At 34.7% G+C, this 13,515-nt stretch overlaps 1 long non-coding RNA gene across 2 annotated transcripts; it reads left to right on the forward strand.

Moving 5' to 3' along the window:
• Positions 1–1,203: 1,203 nt before the first annotated feature.
• LOC140525601 (uncharacterized) lies at positions 1,204–9,810 on the forward strand. 2 transcript variants are annotated; one of them, XR_011974071.1, is made up of 4 exons: positions 1,204–1,386; positions 2,323–2,407; positions 5,753–6,088; positions 9,708–9,810. It is a non-coding gene; the product is annotated as an uncharacterized lncRNA (long non-coding RNA). The 2 variants fall into 2 exon arrangements; XR_011974070.1 differs by lacking the exons at positions 5,753–6,088; positions 9,708–9,810 and adding an exon at positions 2,909–4,731.
• The last annotated feature ends 3,705 nt before the right edge of the window (positions 9,811–13,515 follow it).

Raw genomic sequence — 13,515 nt, forward strand, 5'->3', positions numbered from 1 at the left:
ATACCTTGTAATGCTAAATAAATGCATTCCGGCATTTACGAATGCACTACTGTAACACATTTCCTAGAGAACTGTCAGATGGGAAATAGCCCTCTCCTAGCCAGCTTCTTTTCTTTTAATGGCAAATTCAGTTCTGTTGGAGCTGAATATGTATGAAACTAGTGTGACACTGACTTCAACAGAAGCAATGGGTATCAGTCCTGGGGTATCGATAGAAAAATACATTTATGGATAAATGTTGGCTAGTCATGGTCATTGACTATGAGTATGATAAAATTCACTATAGCTTGAAACCAGGTTTCTAGTACAATAACTTCATTGGATGTTAGATTTATATTACAGACATCAACTATTTTTTAATAAATCTCAGTGATAACTGTAATTACAGGATAGGATAGGTAGTTTGTCTACCTACTAGACCATGAAAGTAAGTTTAGGAAAATCCTTTGGAGACGACTTGTGCAATTAGATTACATGTATTATCTTTTTCTTCACTTGATGTTTCCAAAAGGAGAGGAAAATCAGCAACTAAGTTAAAGGAAGAATTGGACTTTTTGGGCTAGCTTTCACAATTTTGGGGTTTTTTTTGTACCACTTAACATAAAGCTCAGACTCAAATCTTCTTTTGTAATCATTCCAGATTCAATCCAAAAGAGCAAATTTCTATATCTTAGCAAAGCACAAATTGACCACTGCACTAAATCATCACTTAAGAAAAAAAATTCACCCAACTCTTAATTCTGCTTATTTCAATGAGACAGTCATTAAAGCAAAAAGGTTAAAATTACACAGCAGCAAAATAGCCAAAGGGGGTGATGCTCCAACAGCATAGTTAAAAACTATATTCACCATAAAATGATAAAATGATAGGTATTGTATGTAATGTTTAAGGTGCTGCAATTGTTCTAATAATAAATGTAATATTCAGCAGCATTTCTCATAGATCACTCAGTTCATCATTAGTGCCATTTTTCCTCTTTATAATAATGTGCACTTTCTTTCAGAAAGAGCTTGGTTATTTCTTTGGGCCTATTTGCTCCTTTTTTATGTGATTTTTTTCAATACTATGAAATGATGCAGAGCTAAAAAGGTCCATCCACTTCACTTGTGTTGCCTCCTGCGTTACCTAAACCACAACAGAACAATGACAGACAACAGAGCCTTTCTACTCTCTAACAATTCAGTCACCATGACAACCAGCAGAAGAACGTTGGGCCAGAAAAAGCATTGAGCTTGAGGGACTAGACTAATCAAAAAATGGAATAACATGACAACAATTACACTGATGAGTGAGAGGGAAGCTACAGATGCATTCAGACACCTATGGCACCACAGACTTGATGCATTCAGCATTTTGTGTTTAGTGCCTTGTGTTTTTGAGAGCAGGTAAATAGACAAGATCGAATTGTGTAACAGAATGTCAGTGCTCTAGTTAAATAGAAAATTCCTTTCCTTTTGCTGTGCTCCTTCAAGCTCATTGAAGAGGGTTTAGGAGAGATGAGGTTTTGAAGTGAAACGTGTAATAGATACAATATGAGTGCCACAAGGCAATGTTATTTAGTTTTTAAAAAGTAAACTTAGATTTTTTTCAAATATATGAGCACAAATAAAATGAATGTGGGGGCTGGGTCAGTGGTTGACACTATCTTGTGAATACAGTTTCAAGTTAGCCACATACATGATTCATCTCTTCCTGGTGTATCCTCCAGGTACATTGGTTTCCATTGCTAAAACCAAGCAGCACATTTTGAAACTCTTGCCATCTCAGTCTGGCATCTGGGAAGAGTCAAACTAAAACGGGACCCTAAAGTTCTAGGTCAAGACTAGGGTGCTAGAGAGATGGCTAAGTATGCCCATTTGCCATCCTTTCTCCACTATGGAAACAAATCTTTCCCCTCCCAGAAGACATAAAGTGATACAATTGTATTATCTTATAAAATGAATTTTCTTGAATACAATGTTAAGATGTAAATGGCTCAATTCCCAGAAAAAATATTCTCTTTTTTTTTTGTAATTTCTATAAGGGCAGAAAATTTGAGGAATTTTCAAAATCAAAAACTTTGATTAATGGAATTTTCAAAAATTATTTTCCCCATATTTGCTCTCTTCTCCATCTTAGAAATGGTTTTAATTGGATCATTTCATTGTGTTACAAGGTGATCTACAATCTGACAACCACAACATGATAGGAAAATTTGGGACTATCAAATATTGTCATTTTCACTAGGAAATTGTTGTATGGAAAGATTGGGGCCTGAGTATTTAAATTAAGTTTAATTTCTTAGATGTTGAGTAATGACCTACCTAAAGTTTATTTTACAGGGAAAAACAAATCTCCAGCAATTACATGGCTTACAGTGGGGCATTCTAGGTTGGCAAGTTGAACATCTCTTCTACCAGTGACTTGGTATGTTCTTGATCTTGTTAACTTAGGTAAACTAAGGCCTGGAAAGTCAATCCATAAAATGGATCTAATTCTTATTGGTTAGCTCCCATTGACATTAGAAGATACTGTGTATGTTACTAGCTGTTGGACTTCTGGGAAATAATTAAATAATTCCTCTCTCTTAAACTCAGTTTCCTGATCTTAATAATGAGTTGGCCAAAATTGTCTCTAAGATTCCTGAGAACTCTAACATTACTTTCAATGCAACAAACATATTATATGCAAGGCACTAGGCATATAAAGGGGGGGAAATGATGGTCCTGACCTTGAGTACATTATATTGTACAGAGGGTAAATAACATATGTACAGATAAGTAAGTACAAGATAATGTGAGGAGAGAAGAAAGTACTAAATTTGATGTAATCTGTGAGGAGAATATTTTAGAAATGACAATCTCTTATAGAAATGAAAACTGTTGTTGACCAGAATTGCACAGTCATTACCTTCACTCTCTCTTCCAGAGTTATCAAAGTCCAGTAGCATGACACAAATCAAGACAACTTTCAATGACCTTGGATGCAGTGGATGACCTTGGTATCTTCAAATATCCATGTCAGTCCACACTCTACATGCTACACGCTGCCTTTTTCAGCCAACTTTCATGACCATTGAAACAAATTGCTCTAATCCACCATCATCCCATTTTTTCAGTATGAGAGTGCAAGAATCTTAACATATTTGGGTAGACACCCTCCTACCACACTGAAGGGTTTGAAACCTGTTTACCAGGATGTGGGGCATGCTATAGCTTCTTGGAGCCACTGGTGAGAGTTGGGTGAAAGGTTGATGCCAAAGTTGAAAGAGTAAGCAGCCCTCAAAAGGACTCAGCAAGCCCTCATACCAGAGGTGCTTGTCCTCCTTGAACCCCTGTACATTCCAAATAATCCAGTATAATGATTGTCACAATTATTTATCTCTATCATTTTGATGGAGCAGCTAGGTGGCACAGTAGATAGAGTACTGGCCCTGGAATCAGGACGACTCATCTTTTTGAGTTCAAATACAATCGCAGACACTTACTAACTGCGTGACCCTGGGCAAGTCACTTAACCCTGTTTGTCTCAGTTTTCTCATCTGTAAAATGAGCCGGAGAGGGAAATGACAAATCACTCCAGTGTCTTTGCCAAGAAAACCCCCACTGGGGTTATGAAGACTTGAACATGATGAACAAAAAAAATCATTTTGATAATAATGTTTATAATAATAGATCACAGGGACATAAATCATTCATTTGAGGAAGGTATCTTGAAAAGATGAGGAAAACAAAGTTTAATTGCTTGAGGCAGTCTTTCTAAATAACTTGGTTATCCAGATCAACTCATTCCTGAAGGGGTCTGGAGAGCAGGTTTTATTGTTTGCTTTTTAGCTCTAACCTATGTGTCAGAAGAACTTACATTTCTCTACTTCTTGAATTCCTTGACTTCTTTTAAAAGGAAGGGTAGTGTAATGGCAAATAAATAAATTAATTAAATGCTAAATCTGTTGTCATAAGCAATCAGGGTTTGAGTCACAGATTACTAGTTGTATAACCACATGCTTAATTTCCTGAGCCTCAGTTTCTCTGTCTATAAAATAAGGAAAATAATGTTTATACTTTTGACTCCACAGAGTTTTCATGAGGAAAATATTTTGCAAATTTTGAAGTATTTTACAAACATGAATGATTATTAGAGATTCGGTTCTGGTGGCAAGTTCACTAGATAGCTTTCTTGAATCCCCCTTAGAAAAATTGATCTGTAAGACCTGCATGACCTCTATAAAGCACTGATTCTAAAATGTTTTTATTTAAAATTTTTTTATATCATCATAGTTTTCTCCACTATCCTCCTCCCTCCCCTTCTTAGAGGAACACCTCATATAATAAATAGTATTTTTAAAAATAAAAAAGGAAAAAAATTGGTAGAAGTGATCAATATATTGAAAAAGTCCAAAAAACATGTGCAATTTGAAACATCTATAACCAACCACTTCTGCAAAGAAGTGGGTAGGAAATGTCCTCTCACATCTCATATAGTCATAATTATATTTACAATTTTACAATATTCATTTTCAATGTTTTTGCATATAGTTGTTCTTGACATTGTTGAGTCATTGTGTAAATTGTTTTCTTTTCTTAATTATGTTTTAATATGTACTGCTATTTTTGTTGTGGAAGAAAAGTGCTTTACTTTCTTGTTTTGAAATATTAACAAAGTATTAAAAGTTATCCTAATCTGATGCCTTCTAAAAAAGAAACTTTATCAATCTTTTATTAACTATATATTCCAAAGAATCCTTTGCTGCCTTTTCCCTGGTCAACTCAGAAAGGACTCTTCTCTGGAATTAATTCCAGTGGAGAGGCAAACTAGAAGCCTTGGAAAATTCATCTTGATCAGATTAAGATAATGATTTACTGAAAAGCAAAAGAAGTCTCTGATTATTTTAATTAATGGAAGTTTACCTGTCACAGACCTGATGGTAAGTAGAATTCTTGAAGGGAGTGGGCAAAAAAGCAAAATGATTCTCCAAAGGTGTGCTTATAATTATGAGACTATTTTTCTGCTTAATGAAGCAAACGATTAACTGGGCTGTTACCTAAACTCCAAACCCTTGTTCAGTCTTGACTGAAATCTTCCTGACATAATATCCTAAACTGAGTTCAAAATGACTTGTTGGAAATGATGGAGCAGATTGGACAGTTCTCTCTTGAAAATGGTTAGATTTAGAATAACAATAAATTAATTTAAAAATATTTCTGGCAAGCTTGTGCTTGCAGTGCAGAGTATAGTATTACTTGTTTATCTTTGACTACATTATAACTTACCATTTCTGCTAGATTTTATATTCATTAAGTTCAGGAATATAACATCATTTTTCATATTTTATGTTCTTTGATTAGAAAAGGATCTTGCTCACTATAGGTGCTTAAAAGCATTGTTGAATTGAATCTTTTCCCTTAATAATTAAATGTAACATCTGCCCCATTGTCTGCTGCTGGTTTTTGAAGCTTTTTCTATAGGTATGAGTCATTTTCAGGGGGTCAACTGTTCACCTGGGTGTTACTTTTGGCTTTGTAGAGCCTTTCCTAGATTAATGTCTTTTCCCTCACAACTTTCCATTAATTTGTAAAGAACAAAGGATTTAAGGAGTCAGAAGATCTGCAGTTAACCATTAATTCTATGATTAAGTCATTTGGGTTCATAGTTTAAATTTTAAGTTGTTAAAAGGTTAGTTTTATAAGAATAGAATTTTTCTTTGGAGTTCAAGAACAAAATATTCTGAATAGGAATATCTTTCTGAGAATAATTCCTAAACTTTCTTCCTAGATTCATTTCCCATAATTCCCCAAAGAGATATCCAGAGTAAAGTCAACTGCTACATTCCAATATGAAGTCTGCTTTCAGCACAAAATTTGGAAGGACTACTGCTTTGGCATTTGTTTTATTGGGCTGATTTCAAATGGACACACACACGTACACATAAACACAAATATGCACACACACATGCACACTTACACACAAATATACAATACACATACATACACACACACACACACACACACACACACACACACACACACACACACACACCTTGAATTCATCCAGAATGAAGAAAGAGAAATTTTCACATTCAGTGACCTCAGAGAGGATAAGTAAAGAGAGGTAAAGTCAAGCCGGATACCCTTTTGTTACAAAAGCAAAAATATCTTGCATCTCTTTTAGACAAGTGTAGTACCCAATTTGGGTGCCATTATGCTAGGGTTTTAATTGCAAAAAGAACAATTGTTGGGGCCAATACTGAAAGACATCTACTCAAATGTCATGTCAGGGACCTACTCCGTTAAGTCAGAGACACAGCTGTACAAGCTGTCAGTCCATTGGTTTCCTGGCAAATAAGCTGAGCTGATTGTGAGAATAGAATACAGCAAAATCAGCTTTGTGAGAGAGAAACAAAAACCAGCTCTTATTTGATTAGACAACAGGATAAGCAGATCACCTTTTCCACAGAGTCTCTGATATTTTATTTTACTGGAAAGAAAATCTGCTTATCAGTATGAACAATGCTCTGAGTTGTCAGATAAAAGGTCACATCAAGCTGAAGAAATTTACCTTTAAAATGTTTCTATTATGCTTGGTAACAATGAAAGCTTCCACTGAGAACATCTCTAGTATTTATTTTTTTCTATGGATGAAGCAGGAATCAAAAAGGACTTTTCAATTTACTTCAGGAGAATGATAGGCATGCAAACTGAGCCAGGCATTGAGTTAAACCTTGAAAATCTTTTCTAAACTTAGTGGTTCTATGTGTGTGCTTCAAGACTTATATTCTGGGGAATTGTTCTCTATAGAACAGTTTGATTGGGTGATTGAATCTTGTGTGTGCGTGTTTGTGTGTGTGTATGTGTGTGTGTGTTTGTGTATAGTCCTCTTAGCCCAGTTCTGCCTCATCTGTATTATTTCCACTCTATAGTCTAGACTTGGCTAATATGATAGCCATACTTTATGAAAAGAAGACACTAAAGGTGAGAATATAGACAGCAAATTGTCCTTGAGTGAACTTCTCTTCTCTTTGCCACTTGGTCCATAGTCTTAATTTCATAATTTATAAGAGGAGAAGAAGGCTTCATGAAGTCCAGTACTATGCTTTCATGACTAACATGAGACATTGAGAAAACTGTGTGCAGCAAGTTCCAACATGGGAGGTAAATTTGGTTCAGTTTGTCTGGGGGTGGTACCTTGGGTGAATTCATCAAATTGGCCCCCTCAACCCACATAAAGTGTACATGATTGTGGAGGGGTGAATTTCATCATCGAGGCTGAGTAGAATCTCAAGTACCTCTGGCCTTAGGTATCCATGAACATGGCATGGAAAAAGCATTTCTGGATTAGGGAAAGTAGAATGAAACTAGGGATAGGAGTTTGAGAGAGATTAAAGGAATATGGGGTAGGCCATGAGGTTGGAGTGGAAAAAGTTTAAGAAGTCCTGTCTTAGAGGAAGTGTAAAAGACTATTTGGAGGAAAAGGGGCACCCCTTATAAAACAGTTTGGGAGAATACTGAAATGATAAAATAGGGGCTAAGGAATCATTCCTAAATTTTGCCTTTACTCTTGATTCTTGGTTAAATCTTCAAATTGCGACTGGTGAGCAGAAATAGTACAAATATTATTTTCCCATCTTACAGATAGGAAACTAAGGTTCAGTGAGGTTAGGTAATTGTTCATTGCCACAGAGCTAATCATTCTCTCCTGTAAGTAAGTTTGCATTAAAAGGTGCTCATAATCAAAGCTATTTTCTTAATCTTTACCTCCACATTATTGCACCAAAAACTATTAAAAGAATTAATCCTGAAACACAGAGAAAGGTAATTTCAGGTAGTTTGAACTCAACAGGAGCATTCAGAAGTTTCTTAATTTTACCTTACCTCAAATGAGATAAGGAAGTAACTTATGAAGGAAGACAAATCACTTGGCTACTCAGTTTGTCTGGATATCATTTGACAAATTCTTCTCAGAGAATTCTCGGGTGATCAAGAAGTCACTGCTAATTTCAATATCTTTCATTTCTTATAGCACAGTAGTGTACCATTATATTCACACACCATAATTTGTTCAGCCATTGTACAATTAATGGAATTCCATTAGTTTCAAGTTCTTTGCCACTGGAAAAAGAACTGCTATAAATATTTTTGTGTGCATAAAACTTTCATCTCTTTAATTTTTTTTTGGTACATAATACTAGTAAAGATGGCTCTGGGTTAAAGTATTTACACAATTTAGCTGTTGTTGTTGTATTTGTGCTTCGCTGATGAAGACGACCATGCCATTGGACAAATGATGACATGACTTGCACTTGACTTTGTTTTGAGTGAGGGAGGGCTGTGCAAGGTCACCAGCCTCACTTTTACTTCAGAGTCATCTGAATCCAGTGACCTGGTATTCCTCAAGATGACTGGAGATGGCCCAGGATGCACTGGGAGACCTTGGCCCCTTTAGGCCAAGGTCTATGCAGGTACTCACTTAGGGTGAGGTAACACCCATTCATTCAATAGGCCTATTTAAGAAGTAGTCAGGGTATGGCCCTTTAAATGAGGCAAATAAAAGAAAGGCATCAGGCTGGGAAGGAAACAGCAACAGTTCCTATTGATAATCACTCTGAAGTCAGGAGGGTCCAGAAAGGAGCCTTTAGGGAGGGGGTAGGGGGGGTGGGTACAGGGCAGGGGGAAGGGGACACAGGGCAGGTGCCTCAGCTTTAGAATGTAGTAGGCTCGAGGTTCAGAGAAGGGAAGGGTAGAGAAGGGTTAGTAGTTATTGGGCATAGTACCAAATTAGGATCCAGAATGGTCACACCAATTCACAGTTCCATGAGCCTATTTTCCCATAGTCCTCCCACCTTCCCAACATTTGTTATTTTCCTTTTTTTTGTCAGAATTGTCAATCTGATAGGTATGAGGTGAAATCTTAAGAGTTGCTTTAATTTGAAGTTCTCTACTAATGATTTGGAAGATTCCCTCACTCCTCCCAATATGGCTATGGGTAGCTTTGGAACCTTGAGAACTGCTTGTCCATATACTTTCACAATTTATCAATTGGCAAAAAATTTCTTATTCTTATAAATTTGAATTAGTACCTCATATATTTTGGAAGAGACCTTTATCAGAGAAATTTGAGGTAAAGCTCCACCCCCCCCCCCCATTTAACTATTTACCTTAGGAACTTAGTTGCTTTGGATTTGTTCACAATTTATTTTAATTTTATATAATGGCATAGTCCATTTTATCTTCTGTGATCTTTGCTATTCCTTGTTTGTTGATCAACTTTTCTTTTACCTACAAGCCTGAGAAATATTTTCTTCCTTGTTCCCCTAATTTCTTTATGATGTGACCTTTTGCAACTAGGTCATATATTAATTTAGAGTTTATCTTGGTATATAAAGTGAGTTGTTGGACTAAATCTAACATGTCAAATTACTATCGAATTTTCCTAGAAATTGTTGTCAAAAGTGAGTCCTTACACCAAGAGTGGGGTTTATCAAACAACAGGATATTAGGTTCATTTGTTTCAGAATATTGTGTACAAAATATAAAATAGTAGTGGAGACAATGCACAGTCTTGTTTTATGATTAATCTTATTGGAAAGGTATCTATCTACTTTGCTGTCATTACATATACACAATATTGACTCTTGGTTTTAGATACTATTTAACATAGTGAAGAACCTGTGCTCTTCAATGATATTTTAAGATAAGTTTTTATTAAAATTATTTTTCTTTTATGTCACCAGAATGTCTCCCAGGATCTCATCTTCACATATCCCCTTCCTGAAAAGACATCCATAAAACAAAGAATAGTTTTAAAGAAAAAGAATGAGCCAAAAATTTAAAACAACCCAATTAATACATTAAAAAATATTGAAAATAGATGCAATGTACCAAATCTGTGTACTTCTTTCTCTGCAAAGGAATGTGTTATGATTTTTTTCTCCTATCTCTTCTTTATAATTTTGTTTCTTGTAATTTTGCAATTGTCATTTTAAAATTAATTTGTTTATTTTTAGTTTTCAACATTCACTTCCATAAGATTTTGAGTTTCAAATTTTCTCCCCCTGAATCTCCTTCCCTCTCATCAATATGGCATGCAATATGGTATAGGCTCTACTTATACATTCATATTAAACATCTTTTCACATTAGTCATGATGTAAAGAAGAATTAGAACTAATGTGAAGAACTACAACAAAGAAGAAACAAAACAACAAAAGAAAAAGAGAGGAAATAGGATGCTTCCATCCCCATTCAGATTCCAAAGTTCTTTCTCTGGATGTGGATAGCGTTTTCCATCTTTTGTCTTTCAGAATTGTCTCAGATCTTTGCATTGCTGCAAAGAGCTAAGTCTATTAAAGCATGATGTGGTTGTTACTGTGCACAAGGTTCTTCTGGTTCTTTTCATTTCACTCTGCATCAGTTCATAAAAGTCTTTCCAGGTTTTTCTGAAGTCTGCTTGCAACATTTATTGATGTTTTTATTTTCATTTTCGTAATCATTATGTATGATTCTTGCTTTGCTCTATATCACCTCATGTGGGACTTTCTATATTTCTCTGCATTTTTCACTTTAGTTGTTTCTTATAGCATAGCAATATTCTACTTCATTAATGTACCACAATGTGTTTAGCCACTCTGAAATCACAAAAAGTGCTATTCTAAGTATTTTGGTGTACATGGGAACTTTCTTCTTATCAATAGCTGCTGGGAGGGTAAACCTAGGACTGGAACATCTGGGTATGAACATTTTAGTTACTTTATTGTCACGATTCCAGTTTGCTTTACAAAATGGTTGTACTAATTTGCAACTCCACCAATAATATATTAGTGTGACACAATCCTATTAACATTGCTATCTTTTGTCAGCTTTGCAAGTTTTCTGAGTCAGGCAAAACAATAGGTTTGTTTTGATTTGCATTTATTTCATTCTTAATTATCTGGAACATTCATGTTGATAGTTCACAATTTTTTTTGATAATTGTTCATATGCTTTGAACACATATCTATTGGGGAATAGGTTTTGGTAAAATAACAATAATAATAGTAATACATTTATGTATATATGAATTTCTATATCTATGCAGTATATATATGAATTGATGTCAGTTGTCTATATATCTTATATAAGAAATCCTTATTTTAGAAATCTCATCCTAAGATGTTTTTTCTACTGAATTGTTTCCCTTATTAATTGCACATGTGCGGAAGCTTTTAAGTTTCATATACAAATATTTTATCTTTCAATTGTTTCTATCCTTTGTTTCCTTAAGAATATACCATCTATCCATAGATACGACAGAGTTACTATCTGATTCTCTTCTATTTTATATGATTTTTAATAATTATTTCATTTGGAATTTATCATAAAACATAATTTATTAACTAAACCTAATTTCTTCTAGCCTACTTTCCAGCTTTTCCAGTAATTATTATCAAATAGGTAGTTTCTGCAAAGTGGCAAAAGCCAATCAGATGTCTGCAAAGTACGGTATTAATACAGTGAGTCTTTGGAAATGGAGGACCATCAAGATAACTAAGGAGGCATGAACCAGGGTAGATCAGAAATGGAGCAAGTCAGAGCTTTCTTGCCAACAGTGGAGGGTTGGACATATATGAGTGGTCAGTATAGTTCCATCCTAAGGGGATCCAGTCTAAAAAATATGCATAGAGTTAAGAGATTGAGTGTCATATGCAAGGAATAGCAAGGAGACCAATATCACTGGATCACAGAATTCATGTAAGAAGACTGAAAAGATATGGAATCAGGTTATAAAAAGTCATTTATTTCTTTAGAGAGCACTTTATAATGGAATCTATACAAGTATTTTGTACGGTTTGATAGATGACAAAATATTTTATGCATTTTCTAGTTATTTTGAATGGAGTTACTTTTCTATTATTGTCTCTTGGATTCTGTTATTTTGTAGAAATGATGTTGATTTTTGAGGGTTTATTGTAGTCTGCATCATTGCTGAAGCTATTGTCTCATATAATACCTCTTTCTTTTGGTTTTAGGTAAATTCTTCTTGTGTTAAAAAAAGGTTCCTCTATATCAACACTGAGTTTCATACCTTGTCAGAGACTTTTTCTGCATCTGATGAGTAAATAATGTATTTTTAAAAAATGTTTTTGTTGGTTTTTAATATAATTATGTTAGTGATTTTCCTTATGTTAAACCATTACTACATCTGTAATATATCTTACTTGGCAACCATAAATTATTTGTTGGATGAATTGCTATACTGTGATAGGAATTTATTTTAAATTTGGAATTGATGTTCATTACTTATGTTGGTCTATAGTTTTCCTGGTTTGAGTGTTAGGACTGTATTTGTCTCACAGAAGGAATCTGATGGTATCTCCTCTTCCTGAATCTTTTGGAGTAATTAATATAGTATTAGTAACTATTGTTCACTAAAAAGTTTGTAGAATTCTATCATGCATTCATCAGACCAAGCAGTTCTTTTTTTCATTTCTTTGGTAGATCATTTAGAAATAGTTCTGTTTCCTTTCAAGAAATCAGATTATTTAAGATACCCACTTGATATTCTGCTAGTTTGGGCATTTTATGTTTTGAATATATTCCTCTATTTTTATGTTCTCAATTTTATTAGCATGTAAAGATACATAATAAATTCTGATAATTATTTTTATTCCTTTTGTTGTTGTGATTTTACCCTCTATATTTGTTATTTCATGATCTGATTTTCTTTCTTCTTTTGAATCAGGTTTTTAAAAATTCTGTTAATCTTTTCAAAAGTCATTTCTATATTCTTTTCTTATTTCCAGTTTATTTCAGTCAGACAGTTAAAAACAGGAGAGATTATGTGAAAAAAAATGGTGATAGAGGAATAATATGCTGTTTGAGATGGATGGAATGGGATCCCTTGTACATGTGGAAATGTCAGCCTTGGTAAGGAGAAGGGCCATATCATCATGTGAGACAGGTATGAAAGAGTTAGTTGTTCATTGCATCTGAGTGATGTGAAATAGAGACAAAAAAGCAGAAGAGAGAGATTTTTCAGTAAAATATGAGGTTAGAAGGGTGGGAAAGGATGAGGCATAGGAAGTATGAAGAGGGATGAAAATCTTTGGAAGATCTACTGTGGAGAATAGGATAGTGAGCTGATCAGAGAAGTGTAAAAGACTGGTCTAAGCAGCAATGAGGGTTCAATTGGGGTTATATAATATAAATTTGTACTGGATCCTGTCAGGAAAATGGTATAATTTTCTCAGTCATTGTTCAGCAGGATGTGCATGGGAGTGACAGTGGATGGCGGGAGTTATCTAAGGCTGAGGCTTGGCAGGACACAATAAGTGACCAGAAAAGAAGATAAGGGACTCAAGAGAGTACTGAGTTCAACAGATACACTACAGTCAAGATGGGGAAAAGAGGAGAATGTAGCCAAGTTCATGTATGATGACTTCATTGAAAAATGAGGGGTCAAGGGCCTGGAGGTCAGGGTGGCAAAGGGGGAGGTGAAATTACAATAGATTGTGATCAGATACAGGAATTTCTTTAATTTTCAATTCATTTATTTATATTTTGT

Source organism: Notamacropus eugenii, chromosome 1 (genome assembly GCF_028372415.1).
Source record: "Notamacropus eugenii isolate mMacEug1 chromosome 1, mMacEug1.pri_v2, whole genome shotgun sequence".
NCBI lineage: Eukaryota > Metazoa > Chordata > Mammalia > Diprotodontia > Macropodidae > Notamacropus > Notamacropus eugenii.